The sequence below is a fragment of the Gossypium raimondii genome, chromosome 2 (assembly GCF_025698545.1).
Source record: "Gossypium raimondii isolate GPD5lz chromosome 2, ASM2569854v1, whole genome shotgun sequence".
In the NCBI taxonomy this organism is placed as follows: domain Eukaryota; kingdom Viridiplantae; phylum Streptophyta; class Magnoliopsida; order Malvales; family Malvaceae; genus Gossypium; species Gossypium raimondii.
In genome coordinates, this window is record NC_068566.1 from 47,057,902 (window position 1) to 47,076,299 (window position 18,398).

Sequence of the window (18,398 nt, forward strand, 5' to 3'; positions counted from 1 at the left end):
TAAATAAATGCAATTAAATAAAATTAATACACATAACCAACTCGGGTAAAGAACCTAATTTTTAATTTTTTTCTTATTCATATGATTTTAACTTTTGCCTTTTTATGTCATCTAAGTGCACATATAGTATCATTCATAACCAAACTACTATTAATGGAAGAATCAACTTAAAAACCCTTATCCAACATAAAAATTCCTCTTCAAATTTAAAAATCTCATCCAATTTGAATTTGGAAATTTCTTATTTGAATAATTCTTACCTGAAAAATCTCATCTACCATGTATGCATTACTTGACCTAGCCGTTGTTTCTTCCTTAACCTAGCCAACTTCAAATTGGCTTCTCGGATAGTTTCTCACAATTTCTTTATCTCTGCTTGATCCTTCAATGTTTGACGAGTCTTTGCCAAGTTATCCTTTAGCCATGAAAGTTTCATGTCTTTCACCCTTACCAACATATCATCGATATCAGTTAGTTCAAGCTTATTTAGATCGCTTTCTAATCTTCAGTAAATTTCAGCAACTGCGTTCATAATGTTGCTTTTAAACTCTTGATTGAAATGCCGTTGCTGATTCGGATCATCTCAATCAATTGATTGGGAAAATATTACTTTTTGAATGCTAAAATTTTCTTATCCTCTTTCCTCGGTATTTACCGCTGTGCCCCTGTGCTATCAAGAAGAAGGAATACCAGGCAAAGTCCCATCCACGTTCAATCGAAATTGGTCAGCAAATTGAGCATGGTTTTGAAATATTTTATTGAGCGCATCAGCATTGTGTTGAGAAACCTCGTATTTGTTGATGATGACAGCTGTGACATCAAAGGTTGAGAATAAATGAAATGCTAAAATTATCTTCAATATAACTCAAAGAAACAATAACTTCATGAAATAGTAGCTTACAGCCATTACTTTGGAGCAAATCATCTAACCAACTTTCCTCGGCCACAAAATCTCCACGTCTCCCAAAGCACCCACATGATTAGAAGATTCAGGATTCAAATGTGCTGGAGGAACCTATAAGCAAAACAGAATCAGATATTGGTCCAAAAATAAGCAGATAAAATTAAAAACTTTGCAACACGATAACACAATAAATAAGGAGAAGATCAGAAAACAGCATTACGCATAGAATTAGAAACTGACAGCTTTCCTACTCAGGATTTCTTTTTTTTTTTTTTTTGTGTGTGTGTTTCTAGTTGATATTTCTTGTTTGATTTGGTATCTTACCATAAATGTGAGATCAATCAGACAGTCCTGAAATAACTATTTGTTCATGTCGTAGCTCTCTTACAGTATATATTAAAGTTTTGGATTCAAACTTCAACCTGGTACATAAACTTGAATGGACAATAGCAGGACAGCATTCTCTCTACAACTACATGTAAACAAGAGAATGAATGAAGAAATTAAAGAAAAAATGAATAGTGATGATCGGATCAGTTTATAGTTTGCAAAAGATAAAATAGACAGCTCGTTGAAGAAATTAAAGGAATAACAAGTTCTACATACATGCCAGTAGAAGTAAGTGAGATGAGTTAAAAACTTAATTGGTGATAACTGAATATTGAACTTCATTTTTGCATCATTCATTAAAATAATAGAAAAGAAGTTAGTGGACGATACATGCTTGCATTTTCAGGTCATAATTTGCTCTGTGAAACTCAAAATTCAATCCTTACCATCTTTTGGTCGCTTGTTTCCATTTTCAATGTTAATTTTGTTGACACCATTTTTTTGATGAAAACGGGGTCGACTTGGGTTTTGAAAAATGAAAACAAATGTGGGAGTCGCCACCAATCCTTTTTTATGAGGTGTGATCGGGTCACCTCGTAAAACGGTTGTTTTTAATAAACGATTTAGATTTTATTAAAACAACGATTTTGGTCCACGAAATTCGGAAAAACAGGTTCGGGAGTCGATTACGCACGAGGAAGGGTTAGCACCCTCGATACGCCCAAAATTGGTACCTAGTTGATTACTTAATGTCTTGCTGTCGAAAATTAAAAACTCGAAAAGAATTTAAAAATACGATCCCTCTTTATTGTGTTATTTTAAAATTACTCGAATAAATAAAAATGGAAAATGCTTCCTTATCTCGAAGCAACAAGATGTCACATCCAGTAAGTTAGGACCCGACATCTTGTATTTTGAGAATAAACTTGCCTTTTATTTTTTATTTAAACCTCATTTATTTCAATTTTAAAAGGATATTCGGTTATTTAGGATCAACGCGAGAAAAATCGAAGCTCAATAAGTTAGGACACGATTTTCTCGAATTTTCTAAATACGAAATATTGCCTTTGAAATTTTAAAAAAGATATTTGGCTATTTTGGTCGAACGAGAAATCGAAACCCAGCACATTAGGGCACGTTTTCTCGATTTTCCAAACGCAAAATATTGTCTTATTTAGAAAAAATTTTCTTTTTGATGTATGGTGTTAATATGCATAGTAAAACAATAATGAATATGATGGCATAAAAACAACAGGAGCAATAGCAACGAAAATATGATAATAAAAGGGACCAATCAATAACTTACAAAGTGACAAGTACATAGGCAAATAAAATTGAATCCTCCTTTCTAAATAATAATGAAAATGTAAATAAATAAATAAATAACGAATAGATGTAAAAATGTATATACATGAATGTACACAAAATTATGAAAATATGAAAAATCTATGTACGTATACATATTGTGAGATTATTAAATATAAAAATATATGTAAGTATGTATATACATGTATAGGTATATAAATTAAAATATGTAAACATATAAGTATATATATGCATGTAGAAAATATGAAATATGAAAAATATATATTTAAAATAAATAAAGAATATGTACATATATATATATAAATTATAAGATATAGTAAGAAATGTATATGAGTGTAATCAGCCCAAATGGTCCAGGCCTTACAAATAGTAAAACAACCTAATAAACTAAACCTAGGCCCAAACCCCAACAGCCCAGTAAACAAATTTTCTACTGAAAACCCTAGCAGCTTTGACCCCAACGCCGCAAGCCCCAGCAGTCTCCAGTACCACCCTCGCACACCGCCGCGAATCTCGCACCACGACCCTCCCCAACGTGCACCGCTCCATGCGCCAACAATACCTGCAACAGCAAACTCAAAACAGAAGAGCAAAAATCGGGCAAATATACCAACTATATCAGAATATATCTCTTTTTGATTTGGTTGATTTTTCTTTTTCATTTCGGCTATTTAAAGCCGTGAAAAATCTGTAAAGGGGGGAAAGACTGTAAAGGAAAATTTTTGAAGGAAGAAAAGGAATAAAAAAGGAATTTTGAAGGTAATCTGGGGGGTTCTGTTTTTCTTTTTTTTTACTGTCTTGTTTTTTTATTTTCTTGTTCTTTAAAACAAAAACGAAACAAAGAAGAGAAGAGGTTTTTACCGGTGTTGGCGCGCCGTCGATGCCCTTGTTATGCTTCGTCGGAATCAAAGTTGAAAAGGGGGGAGTTTGGCTTGAAAAACAGAGAAGGTGCCGCAAGAGGGAATAGGGTTTTAATTAGAATCTGAAATAGGTTTTAAGCATTGAGGGGTTATTTATGTTTTGAGTCCTTTCATGTTTTCCATCATTTCAAAATCTTTTTTTTTGTTTTCAAAATTTTCCATGATATATTGAATCTGTTTTAGTTTAATCCAATTCTACACAGCGTTTTGGAGGGTAGTATTAATTTCCACTTTAGTCCCCCATAGTTGTTCGCGTGTTCAAGTTTGTCTTTTTTATTTATTTTCGAATCTACCCCAATTTTTTTGTTTTAGTTCAAATCAGTCCATTTCAAGTTATCTTATTATTATTCTTTTTTTCGCTTTTTGTCTTTCTATATTATTATCATTTTATTATTTATTTATTTATTATTAATATTATTAATATTATTTATTATCAATATTATTAATATATTCCTAAATACGCATGTTTATATATACATATATGCATTTCTATGTAATGTGCGTACCTACATCTATATTTTATACATTTTTTTATTTTACATTTTATTTCTTAATTCCTATATATATACATAATTTTATATTTTCATTTTATTGATTTTCATATGTACATATTTGATTTATATTTTACTTATTATTATTTTATTTTCACCATTCTCGTATTTTATAATGCATATACATTTTATAGCATGGCATTTTTCACATTTCACACTTTAAAATACACGTACATTTTCTATAATATATTTGTATACACGTTTTTCCTTTAAATTATAAACGTTTTTATTCTTTTATATCTCCTATTAATTTATACACATATTGTACATATATATATGTATTGGAATATATACGTATGAGGATTTTCATGATTTACCTATGTATGTATACTTATACATTTCGTTTTTCTACTTTGTAAATATATACATATCTGAACATTTTATATATATATATTTTATTTTCATATACTTTATACCTTTTTTCGTAAATATATACACGTATATGTTTTTATCTTTGTTTTATTTTTATGATTTTCATGTTCATATATATACATGCATTTTATTAGCTTTTTGGTTTGGTTTATTTCGTTCCTTCTTTTTGTTTGCAAAGTTACTTGTATATTGTACTTGTGTATATTTGTAAATATTTATTCATTTATGTTTGAAGTTAAGGTATCCGTTTCATGTTATACCTTAACCCTTTTTAGCATCCATTTTAAAACTACATTTTTTGATTTTCTCAAAGCGTTTAAATCATCCTATTTTATAAATTCCAAAATATTTGGCATTCATGATTCTCGTGAAAGATTGTGTTCTAACTTACTGGATCGCGATTATTTTTCGATGAATTTGGAAAGCCTAGTATTTGTTTCGCAATAATTTGCAAATTTTTAATAAAAGCTTATTCTCGGGAATTCAAAATGTTGGGTCCTAACTTACTGGTCATGGCATTTTCTTCTCGAAATAAGAATTTTCAAAAACGAAAGGCAATATTCGGGTATTTTGAAGATTTAAAAACATTGTGCCCTAACTTACTGGGTGTGGTGTTTTATTTCTTTGAAATAAGAATTGTCTTATTATTTTAATCCATTCATGAAATAAAAAGTTTCCTTTTAAAATCCTTTCGAATTTTCGACACCAAGGCATTTTAAAAAAATCAGTTTGGTACCAATTTTGGGCGTTACGAGGGTGCTAATCCTTCCTCGTGCGTAACTGACTCCCGAGCCCATTTTCTCAAATTTCGTAGACCAAATTCATTTTTAAGGTGAGCCGATCACACCTTAATCAAGGATCGGTGGCGACTCCAATTTTTATTTTAAGTCGAAACTAAAAATTTTTGTTTTCAAAAAACGGTTTCGACAATGAGTATATATATATATTATAGAAAAAATATGTACGTGTATATATGTATTATAAAAAATGCATGTACGTATATATAATGACTTAAATAAAGTAATACAAATAACAAGAAAAATATTAGGTAAATAAAATACACACACACACACATATATATATATATAACTTAAAATAAATAATAAAGGAACTCCCTTTTCTTTTTTTTTAAAAATAATAATAAATTAAATGAACTAAAGGATGAAATTAAAATCAAACCAAAATTCGGGGGTCCAAACTGTAAATAAATAAAAAGGGATTGAAATGAAACGTGCTCAAACTCAAGGGACCGATTGTGAAAATTCCCCGCCCCTTATGCGCATCGTTTTGCATAGGACTAGGTTGGAATAGGCGCCAAATTATGTGGCCAAAATCAAAAATAATAAAAAGGTCAGATTGCACCTCAGCGCCAGATGGAGGGACCACGCAAATTACCCATTAGGGAAAAGAGGCGCAGGTCACCCCCTTCAAACGGCGCCGTTTTAATTACTATAAAACTAAAAATTTTTGTTTTTTTTTGCTATTTCATTTGCTGTCAAAGAACACACAAAAAAAATTTAAACGGGAAGTCCCCTTTCTCTGCTAGGGTTCCAAGCCTAGCCTTGGAACCCCACCGCCGTCACGCCTCCCCTGCCCGGTGGCTGGAGCCATGCAAGGGCGCCTTCAAGCCGCGCGTTGAAGCGCATTCCGAGATCGGGGCCATGGAACAGGGAAACGAGGGGAAGAAGAAAAGCTTTGGCTTCTCCCTATACCCGCGTCCGGCGACGGCGAAGGGCCGATGACGACGACGGACTCAGGGGGCCGATTCAGGTGAGTTGATTCCCTTTTCCCCTTTTTTATCGTCTTTGTTAATTATTTTAAAATGGATTTGAAAGAAAAAAAAGAAAAAAAAGAGAAAAAAACAAATAAATAGAAAAAATATCAAAAGAAAAATGGAGAGAATAGTCTAAAATCAACTTTTGGAATTCGGTTTCTGAGTTTCGATTGACTTATATGTGTAAAAAAAATACAAGGATCTGATCTAGGCTTTTATAGTCGATTTGAACAACTCTCTATTCTACTATTTTTATTTGTTTCTGTTGTCTGCTTGTGCTTGGCTTCTTGGTTGTTGCGTGTTCACCTTTCCTTGCAGGTAGCAGTGGTAGAGGCGGCCGAGGTGTCAGACGCAGTGGCAGAGGCGTGCATTAGAGGTGTGGCAGACGAAGAGGCCACGCATGGAAGCTTGCGGCGCCAGGGGACTTAGGGTTTGGCTGAAAATTTTTAAGTCTTGTGGGCTATTGGTCTGTTATTAGTTGGGCTAATTTAATTGTAATGGGCTGGGGTATTTTGGCCTCTGCTTGTTGGGCCGGGCAGAAATTGGGTTCTACAGCTGCCCCTCTTTGCTCATTGTCGTGTAACGGGAATGGAGCAAAGACTGAGAAAGACCAATTTTGCCCGGTCTCACCGAGTCTTGACTTCTTGGTGCCTTTCTTCTTTAAGTAGCCTCATTCTAGTCCGCTGCATCTTTAGAGGGATACGGCTTGTAGCTTCAATACACTCTGCCGCAACTCTATGGGGATGAGATTTATGGTTTTAGTCTGCTCCACTGCAACTTGAGGGAGATAAGACTCGTATCTTCAACCTGCTCCACTGCAACTTCAGGGAGATAAGGTCTGTGGTTTTGATAAAGTCCGTTATCTACAGTCTGCTCCACTACAACTTTAGGGAGATAAGACTTGTTATCTTCAACCTGCTCCACTGCAACTTCAGGGAGATAAGGTTTGTTATGGCGTGATCTGCTCTACTGCAACTTCAGAGAGATAAGATATGTGGTTTTAATCCGCTCCACTGCAACTTCAGGGAGATAGGATTAGTAGCTTTAGTCTACTCCACTACTGCTTAGGGAGATAAAACTTGATGCGATCTGCTCTACTGTAACTTCAGAGAGATAAGATATGTGGTTTTAATCCACTCCACTGTAATTTCAGGGAGATAGGATTGGTTTCTTCTGTCTGCCCCACTACTGCTTAGAGAGATAAGACTGAATACGATCTACTCTACTGCAGCTTCAGAGAGATAAGATCTGTGGTTTTAATCTGCTCCATTGCAACTTCAGGGAGATAGGATTGGTTTCTTCTGTCTGTTCCACTACTGCTTAGGGAGATAAGACTGGATGCGATCTGCTCTATTGCAACTTCAGAGAGATAAGATCTGTGGTTTCAATCCGCTCAACTACAACTTCAGGGAGATAGGATTGGTTTCTTCTGTCTGCTCCACTACTGCTTAGGGAGATAAGACTGGATGCGATCTGCTCTACTGCAACTTCAGAGAGATAAGATCTGTGGTTTCAATCCGCTCTATTACAACTTCAGGGAGATAGGATTGGTTTCTTACATGCGCTCCCACTCTCGCTTAGGAGATAAGATGGATGTGATCTCTCTCTCGCAACTTCAGAGAGATAAGATCTGTGGTTTCAATCCGTTCCACTGCAACTTTAGGGAGATAGGATTGCTTTCTTCTGTCTGCTCCACTACTGCTTAGGGAGATAAGACTTGCTATCTTTGATCTACTTCGCTGCCAATACAGGAAGACAAGATCTGCTATCTTAGTCTACTTTGCTGCCAATACAGGAAGACAAGACTTGCTATCTTCAGTCTACTTTGCTGCCAATATAGGAAGACAAGACTTGCTATCTTCAGTCTACTTCGCTGCCAATACAGAAAGACAAGACTTGCTATCTTTGATCTACTTCACTGCCAATATAGGAAGACAAGATCTGCCATCTTCAGTCTAATTAACTGCAATGTCGGGAACAAGATTCACCGTTGTAGCTTCAATCTATTCCACTGCACCGCTAGGGGAGTAAGATTCGCCGCTGCAGCTTTAATATTTTAAATTGCAATGTCGAGGAAGCAATATTCGTTGTCGTAGCTTTAATCTGCTCAATTGCACTGCCAGGGAAATAAGATTCACCGTTGCGGCTTCAATCTTTTTAATTACAATGTCGGGGGTATAATTAACTCCATTAATCTGTTCTCTAGGGAACATGACCTGCAAAATCCATTTCATGGACCTATTTATGCCTAGTGTTTAGGATGTCATGATTAGAATGAATCAAATGCTCCTAACTAGATGTGTATGTATGATATTTGTAGAATGTCATGAGAAATGATCCCTTTTTAATGCTTAGGTTGTCATTACTCATTGTTCATCAAGGTTCTATCACTGATGCTTTCTTGTTCGGCTGGTATCTTTGACAGAGAAAACCAAAGAAATAGTCGCAATTTAGACTATTCTTTCTCCAATATTTCTAACCCTCAGGTTTGGCCAGTTCTAAACAATAGTCCTGTTTCAGGTCTTGTATTATTTAGAAACTTTCAGAGTAATATGCAGAACTCTTTCTGCATGAGTATTATCAGTCCATTAATCGTTATTTCAATGAAAAATGCTTGAAAAAGGTTATCAAAATGGACAAGATGAAATTTTGTTGAGAGCAAAGCTATAAATGAATGAATTAATCAAGATAGCAAATTTTGCTAAGATACAAGATGAATAAGATGAAAAAGATTATCACAAAGGATAATATGGAAATTTATTGAGAGCAAAGCTCTAAATGAACAAATTAATCAAGATAGCCAATTTTGCTAGAATACAAATGAGAATAAATTAATCAAGATGGTGTACTTTTTCAAAATACAAGAGAAATGAATGGAAATAGGTGCCCCAGATATCGTAGCATGAGCTTCTCTGCCCCAAACTTCTTGAGGACCCTTTTGAACTTGATATGTGCTTAGAAGTCCTAGAAGACTTTGTTGATGCCCCAAGATGCAGCGTCTCACATTCTTACTAATTCAGAGAGGACAAGGCTATCGCATGCCCCACCTTCAATCAAAATTTGAACTTTCCATTCCTGGGTTTTCAATTCAATACCCCTTTGGTCTCAAAGTGCCATTTGCGGGTTTTCACCCTGGCCTCTCCTTTTCTTTTTTCGTTCTTCTTTTATTTTCTTTTATTTTTTGTTTTTTTCTTTTTTTTCAAGTGAAGTATTTTTTCCTTGAATCAAAATTCTCAAGATTAGGCAAGTTCTTGCCATCCATCTTGGTTAATACCGACGCTCTCCTAGATAAGGCCTTCCACATATGGTCCTTCAGGCTTGGCATCCACTTTCTTCTGAAGTCCCCTTTGTATGGGAAGGATCTTCATCGATATCAGGTCCCCCTCATGGAATTCTCTAGGGTGAACCCTTTTTGGTGAGCTCGTATCAATCGCTTTTGCTACGTTTGACCATGACGGATAGCTTCAACCTTTTCTTATCAATCAAATTTAACTGATCATATCGGGTCTGGATTTATTCTGCTTCATCCAACTTTAGCTCTGACAAGACTCAAAGGGTAGGAATATCAACTTCGATGGGTAAAATTGCCTCTATTCCATATACCAATGAGAAATTAGTTGCCCCGGTAGAGGTTTTTTTGTTTTTTCATTCTCGTTTTCTGTTTTGTTTTATTTTTTTGCCTCTTTTTTTTACTTTTTTGCTTCTCTTTTTTTGCCTCCACTATACCATTCATTTTGGGGCTACATGGTGTTAATCTTGAACAGACTACAAACTCTTGATATTGTGCTGTTGTTCAAATTTAGTGCATTGTCCAATATGATTCCTTCTTGGCATTCTATACTGACATGATTTTCAAGAATTTGCTGACTGTTGCCTTCATGAGATTGGCATATGAAGCAGATTCCACCCACTTGATGAAGTAATCGACGACCATAAAGATGGATCGATGACCGCCAGAAGCTTTTGGTGAGGTCAGCCTAAATGGCATCCATGCCCCTCATAGAGAAAATCTATGGAAAAGTCATAACATGAAGAGATGAAGGAAACACATAAATCTTGTCTTCGTAAATTTGGCCCTTGTGGCGTTTCTTGGTATAACTGATACAATCTCCTTCCATGGTGGACCAGCAGTACCCAAATCTCATGATTTGCTTGGCCATTGCAAAACCATTAGCATGTGTTCCTCAGACACCCGTATAGACCTCTTCCAAAATCTACTTTACCTCAAGAGCGTCCACACGTCTTAGTAGCTCAGACATATCTTGGTACAATCATGCGAAATCATCCTTGAATTCTTAAAGTAACTCAATGACGTCTCCCTTTGTCTCTGCGGTGATACAGGCTCTGGTTTTCACCTTTTTCCCTTTTCTTAAGCTCACAATTTCCAACTGATTTTTTTGAAAGGTAGGATCTATTTTTTGACTTGCTCTACCATCCTTAACAAATCAGGAGATAAACTACAATCTCGATCGTCTTCGAAGTCTTGAGGTTCCTCTAGGCACATATCTTGCTCAAAAGAAAGTTCTCAGTCAATAGCAGTATCACTCATATCATTGATATCTGGAGACCTGTTCTAGAGACGAAGGAAGACTCAAAGAGTTAATGAATCAAAGGGTAATTATCTGTATGGTATGAGTAAAAATGGAAGGAACAAAAGAATGTTTGCCAAGGCAAAACAAAAAGATGCATTTCATTGAAATAAAAAAAAATAGTGGACATGTGCCTTTTCACAAAAGAATTTCCTATTACTCTCAGGCTTAGAGCAATAAGAGTGTTCTGAATATTACTTTGAAATGGTCTTGAAAATTACAAGAATCTCCTCCATAGTCCAGTTGTTTAGAACGCTTCTAGAGATGTAGAAACAAATTCTTGATAGTTTTTTTCTTAGTTCCTTCTTCAAAGGTACAAACATCTTTACCTTCCAAACCATCGATATATTCAAAGAATCCCAATTCTTTATCATCCATCTGGCTCTGTACTAGAGTTCTAAACTCGATGTACTTTTGGATTTTGGGAAATTTATTGTATACAATGAAATGTAATGTTAATGAATGAAAAGATGCATGCAATGTAATGTAATGCAGATACATGAATACAAAAAGAGGCGTTGATCTTGATTCAATTCAATTAGAACAACTTTTCTAGAAAAAAAATCTCTTTACATAAAATGGATATTTACACATACGGCTTGTCCTCATACTCAAAGTGAAGACATCGACCCTCTTTATCATATCCAAATGCTAAGATCGAATCTCGCGAACTCCCCAAAAGAGGTACCTCTTCGATCTCCTTTGCTTGATTTGAGTTGCGACCCATTGTTTGCCCATCCTCGTGATACTCGTTGGCTTCTCATTAAGAAAGTTCAGTGGCTCTCGAATAATCTTTGTCATCTTGAGTCTTCGGGCAACGAGGCAAAGTCGTGTACTCATTCACCAGACTATCACTCTTCTCTTATCACATTTTCTTAGACCATATTCAGACAACCGTATTGTCATCCACTTTATCAAGAAACCCATTTTCTTATGACAAGCTCTCTATTTAGCAACTGAACGTGAATCAACACCATTTTTTTTATGATGAAAATGCAATGCAATCATATCCAAAACAAAAGAAAACAGGTTAGTACAAAGCAAAAGCAAGCAAGAATAAATAGAACACATATTCGGGTGACCACTAGGGGTTTGAAGTGGCTCTACCTAGGGTAGGCTCCTAAGGCTCATTATATGCGGTTTGGTTCTAAAGTAAGTGTACCTAAACTAGCAGATTCCTCAATCCTCACCCATTATAGGCTCATACGGACCGAGTTTGGTTCAGGAGAATACATTTCCCTATGTCTGCACGGAGATGAAAATCTCACGAAGACATAGGTACGGTTGTATCCAGAAAGCGATCCACTACCTTGCACGGAGGTGAAAACCTTACGAAGGACTAGTTTCTCACTCTCACTTAAAAGGGTGTGACCAACGGTCATGCAATGCAATGTGCAGAGATATAAAAATAAAATACAGAACATGATGAAAAATATAACTCAAAACAAAGGATATGCAATGAGAGGATCGTAAATTTAAATCGAATTTTCAAATTTCGACAAAAAGACAAGAAATAATCAACACGTGGCTTGCCTCTCTTATTTTTCATCCCCAGTTGAGTCGCCAAGCTATTGACACCATTTTTTTGATGAAAACGGGGTCGACTTGGATTTTGAAAAATGAAAACAAATGTGGGAGTTGCCACCAATCCTTTTTTATGAGGTGTGATCGGGTCACCTCGTAAAACGATTATTTTTAATAAACGGTTTAGATTTTATTAAAACAACGATTTTGGTCCACGAAATTCAGAAAAATAGGTTCAGGAGTCGATTAGCACGAGGAAGGGTTAGCACCCTCGATACACCCAAAATTGGTACCTAGTCGATTACTTAATGTCTTGGTGTTGAAAATTAAAAACTTGAAAAGAATTAAAAAATACAATCCCTCTTTATTGTGTTATTTTAAAATTACTCAAATAAATAAAAATAGAAAATGCTTTCTTATCTCGAAGTAACAAGATCTCACATCCAGTAAGTTAGGACCCGACATCTCGTATTTTGAGAATAAACTTGCCTTTTATTTTTATTTAAACCTCATTTATTTCAATTTTAAAAGGATATTCGGTTATTTAGGATCAACGCGAGAAAAATCGAAGCTCAGTAAGTTAGGGCACGATTTTCTCGAATTTTCTAAATACGAAATATTGCCTTATTTTGAAAGTTTAAAAAGGATATTTGACTATTTTGGTCGAACGAGAAATCGAAACCCAGCACGTTAGGGCACGTTTTCTCGATTTTCCAAACGCAAAACATTGCCTTATTTAGAAAAAATTTCTTTTTGATGTATGGTGTTAATATGCATAGCAAAACAATAATGAATATGATGGCATAAAAACAAAACGAGCAATAGCAACGAAAATAAGATAATAAAAGGGACCAATCAATAACATACAAAGTGACAAGTACATAGGCAAATAAAATTGAATCCTCCTTTCTAAATAATAATGTAAATGTAAATAAATAAATAAATAACGAATAGATGTAAAAACATATATACATGAATGTACACAAAATTATAAAATGTGAAAATCTATGTACGTATACATATTGTGAGATTATTAAATATAAAAATATATGTAAGTATGTATATACATGTATAGGTATATGAATTAAAATATGTAAATATATAAGTATATATATGCATGTAGAAAATATGAAATATGAAAATATATATTTAAAATAAATAAAGAATATGTACATATATATATATATATAAATTATAAGATATAGTAAGAAATGTATATGAGTATATATATATTATAGAAAAATATATACGTGTATATATATATTAAAAAAACGCTTGTACGTATATATAATGACTTAAATCAAGTAATGCAAATAATAAGAAAAATATTAGGTAAATAAAATATACACATATATATATAACTTAAAATAAATAATAAAGGAACTCCCCTTTTCATTTTAAAAAAATAATAATAAATTAAATGAACTAAAGGATGAAATTAAAATCAAACCAAAATTCGAGGGTCCAAACTGTAAATAAATAAAAAGGGATTGAAATGAAACATGCTCAAACTCAAGGGACCGATTGTGAAAATTCCCCGTCCCTTATGCGCATCGTTTTGCACAGGACTAGCTTGGAATAGGCGCCAAATTATGTGGCCAAAATCGAAAATAATAAAAAGGTCAGATTGCACCTCAGCGCCAGATGGAGGGACCAAATGCGCAAATTACCCATTAGGGCAAAGAGGCGCAGGTCACCCCCTTCAAACGGTGCCGTTTTAATTACTATAAAACTAAAAATTTTTTCTTTTTTCTGCTGTTTCATTTGCTGCCAAAGAACACAAAAAAAAAATTTAAAAGGGAAGTCCCCTTTCTCTGCTAGGGTTCCAGGCCTAGCCTTGGAACCCCACCGCCATCACACCTCCCCTGCCCGGAGCCATGCAAGGGCGCCTTCAAGCCGCTCGTTGAAGCGCATTCCGAGATCGAGGCCATGGAACAGGGAAACGAGGGGAAGAAGAAAAGCTTTGGCCTCTCCCTATACCCGCGTCCGGCGACGGCGAAGGGCCGATGATGACGACGGACTCAGGGGGCCGATTCAGGTGAGTTGATTCCCTTTTCCCCTTTTTTATCCTCTGTGTTAATTATTTTAAAATGGATTTGAAAGAAAAAAAGAAAAAAAAAAGAGAAAAAAAACAAATAAATAGAAAAAATATCAAAAGAAAAATGGAGAGAATAGTCTAAAATCAACTTTTGGAATTCGGTTTCTGAGTTTCGATTGACTTATGTGTGTAAAAAAAATACAAGGATCTGATCTAGGCTTTTATAGCCGATTTGAACAACTCTCTATTTTACTATTTTTGTTTGTTTCTGTTGTCTGCTTGTGCTTGGCTTCTTGGTTGTTGCGTGTTCACATTTCCTTGCAGGTAGCAGTGGTAGAGGCAGCCGATGTGTCAGACGCAGTGACAGAGGCGTGCGTTGGAGGTGTGGCAGACGAGGAGGCCACGCATGGAAGCTTGCGGGGCTAGGGGACTTAGGGTTTGGCTGAAAATTTTTAAGTCTTGTGGGCTATTGGGCTGTTTTTAGTTGGGTTAATTTAATTGTAATGGGCTGGGGTATTTTGGCCTCTGCTTGTTGGGCCGGGCAGAAATTGGGTTCTACAAATTTCTCTACTCTTCCTCCCACATGTATTAGGGTAAAGTTCACTTTCTCAGCTAGTTTCTCTTGATCAGTCATCTTCATTCGAAATATATAAAGATGAGTGGCAAAGTAAAACAGAGAACAGAACAATAGAGGCAGACAAGTTACTAAATGCTCACCTCTTTAAGATTGTTCTAACAATTTATTAAGACAGAAATGTTATGGCAACGTTAAAAAGTCTACTCCTTAATTAACTTGATGATAAGCTACTTTGCAAGACTCATGTTTGCTACAATTACATTTTTATTTTCTACAAAAGGGTTTTCATGATAAATGTAAAACCTTATACTCCATTGATTAAAAGAGCACATCCTAACACTCCTTTTGCTATATAAAAACCTTATATATAATCCCTGCATGTAAACTTAAAATCGTACAATAGACTCATAATTCATACCTGTAAATGTTCATGCTTGCAAATAATAGGTATATAAATAATGACAGGATCTTTAATCACCTTTGATGTCAGACGTCACAACAGCCATCGTCAACGGATACGAGATTCATCAACACAATGCTGACGTGCTCAATAAAATATTTCAAAACCATGCTCACTTTGCTGACCAATTTCAATTGAATAATCGAGAGTTTCAGAGCAACATTATGAATGCAGTGCTGAAATTTACCAGAAATTAGAAAGCAATCTGAATAAGTTTGAGCTAACTGATATCAATGATATGTTAGTAAGGGTGAAAGACACGGAGGTCCCCGGTTTGGAGCTTTCATGGCTAAAGGATTAGTTGGCAAAGACTCGTCAAACATTGGAGGATCAAGCAGAGATAAAGAGATTGTAAGAAACTATCCGAGAAGCCAATCTGAAGTTGGCCAGGTTAGAGAAGAAACAACAGCTAGAGTAATTGCTGCTTCTCGTTATTCCGTTAAAGTAATAGCAGCCAAGGCTCTGTCTAGCCTCTCGTACAAATCGCCGTGATACTAGGTGAATTTTGGTCCTTGGAATCCCAGGTCACATAGATGATTATTAGAGCAAAACGATTGGAAATGAGAACACCCCCTACTGCCTTTCCACTCATCCATACTTAGAATAGAGTTAAAATTGTTGGAACAATGGCAGCAGCAAAAAGAAAAAGAACAAGACAGAGAACAAAGGAGGAAGAAACAAAAACAATTTACTTGCTCACAAACATGCAGCAAGGAAGCAATCTGAGTTTCACAACTGATATGCTTAATTTTTCAATAAGAAAAACAATATATTTATAGCCAACTACATCAGTTATTACTACCTACTACCACTAAGTAGCCTAGTAACTTTAAAAACATTGCTTGTACACAAACAAACCACCTAAACTAGTCATTCAACACCTAAACATATCAAGTCATCATCGACTTGTTCATTTCAAGTAGTTTAATCAACAAAGAAACTAAAGAGAAAACTTAACTTGCACACAAGTCGATTATGTCAATCAGCACCTAAAAACATCAAAACAATACCAACTTAGTTCATTTTCAACTAAGTAGCTTAACAAAGAAACTAAAGAGAAAACCTTGTCACATAAAGAAGTATATGTCTTCTGACATGTCATCAAGCTGCATGCACTTCAGCCAAAACATATAACAGCAGCATGGTTGGCCAATTTTCAACACTCCTCCTTGGACTCCATGCTGCAAATACATATCATTCATCAAGTTTTTGAACTCGGCAGCCCTTAGATGCTTTGTTTCAAGCTGACCAATTAATTTTCAACCTTGGCTTCATTCACAAACAACAAATCTGACTTACACACTTGACTATCCCAGTCTTTTGTGTCAAAGATTTGTTCACCAAATGGAGTCTTCTCCTCCTTCACAGCCTTGGTTGACAACACATCTTGCCTTGTTTCTTTGCTTCTTCTTGCACAAACAGTTCGTGAGTATAGTTTGCTTGCCTTCATTCTACCATTTTGGCTTGCAATTCGACAGGCTCACACTTTGCTTACTGTCTTCAACAGGCTTGCAACTATACAACACGCATAGAGCTTCCACATGTTGCTGAACTCACACCTTTGATAGACTCACATCTTTGCATATTGTCTTCAACAGTGTCTTCATCAACAAGACTTTGCTAAGCTTGCAGCTTTGACATCTTGCTAAGCTTGCACATTTGGAAAGCTCACACCTTTCCTTGAAACTCCTCCTTCAGCTTATTCAAGCTTGTTTGGGGGTCTCATAAGTTTGAGCTGATGTTGTCTTCTCTACAAGCAGTCCATAATGACTTGCTTGTGCTTTGACAGCTTCTTTCTTTTTAACAAGCAACAGAAGAAAAATCAATGGTCCCGTAAGACATAGGCTCTGATACCATTTGTTGGAACAATGGCAGCAGCAAAAAGAAAAAGAACAAGACAGAGAACAAAGGAGGAAGAAACAAAAACAATTTACTTGCTTACAAGCGTGCAAAGAAGGAAGCAACTGAGTTTCACAACCGATATGCTTAATTTTTCAATAAGAAAAACAATATATTTATAGCCAACTACATCGCTTATTACTACCTACTACCACTAAGTAGCCTAGTAACTTTAAAAACATTGCTTGTACACAAACAAACCACCTAAACTAGTCATTCAACACCTAAACATATCAAGTCATCATCGACTTGTTCATTTCAAGTAGTTTAATCAACAAAGAAACTAAAGAGAAAAACTTAACTTGCACACAAGCCGATTATGTCAATCAGCACCTAAAAACATCAAAACAATACCAACTTAGTTCATTTTCAACTAAGTAGCTTAACAAAGAAACTAAAGAGAAAACCTTGCTGTTACAGCAAGTATACGTGCTGTAGCATGTCATCAAGCTGCATGCACTTCAGCCAAAACATGTAACAGCAACATGGTTGGCCAATTTTCAACAAAAATCACCACTAAGAATCCATGGTTTTGTCATATTATCTACAATCAAACTTAACATTCCCATAAACTATGCCTTTTATTGCTTTGAAGACTAGCATAAATGATCGAGACAAAGAATTGTCAATGAAGAGCAGACTCTTTAATCTTAACAGTAGTTGAAATACTTTCATCGCACAATATAATTCCTAACATTTTGACCACTACAGCCAGCAACCCTGCATATCTTTTCCGAGGAAAATTCTTACTTGATCTATTTAATATGTACTTGGCAACTAGTTCTTGCAAGGAAAACCACAATAATTTTCCCTGTTTGAATCCTAGAAATCTTTTAAATCAACCGAATCATCTCACTCGAATACTTTATTAATTTTATACAAATTATTCTTCGCATCAACAAATATTATTCATGACATTGCACTTACTTTCATGTAGAATTATTTTTACCATGCAAGGAATTATCTCCATGAATTACTGTCATGTTTTAGTTTAAGACGAGTAAATTTCGACAAGTAATAATGTTGATGAACATGATATCTATTTTGATGATATAACATGCTTTCTATTGATTCAAGAAAGACAATCAATGACTTGAAATTGAACCATGATTTTAAAGGACTTGGGTTTATATA

The 18,398-nt window shown here is 35.2% G+C and overlaps 1 protein-coding gene and 2 long non-coding RNA genes across 3 annotated transcripts in view; 1 reads left to right on the top strand and 2 right to left on the bottom strand.

The window, feature by feature from the left end:
- The window catches only part of LOC105789258 (disease resistance protein RPV1), a 59,129-nt gene that overhangs the window by 16,962 nt on the left and 23,769 nt on the right, over positions 1 to 18,398 (bottom strand). The window lies entirely within an intron of this gene.
- LOC128039272 (uncharacterized) overlaps positions 1 to 18,398 on the top strand; it is a 52,988-nt gene that overhangs the window by 16,888 nt on the left and 17,702 nt on the right. The window lies entirely within an intron of this gene.
- LOC105789279 (uncharacterized) lies at positions 2,803 to 3,728 on the bottom strand. Its single transcript, XR_001132258.2, has 2 exons — positions 3,422 to 3,728; positions 2,803 to 3,122 (listed from the first exon to the last, which is right to left on the bottom strand). It is a non-coding gene; the product is annotated as an uncharacterized LOC105789279 (long non-coding RNA).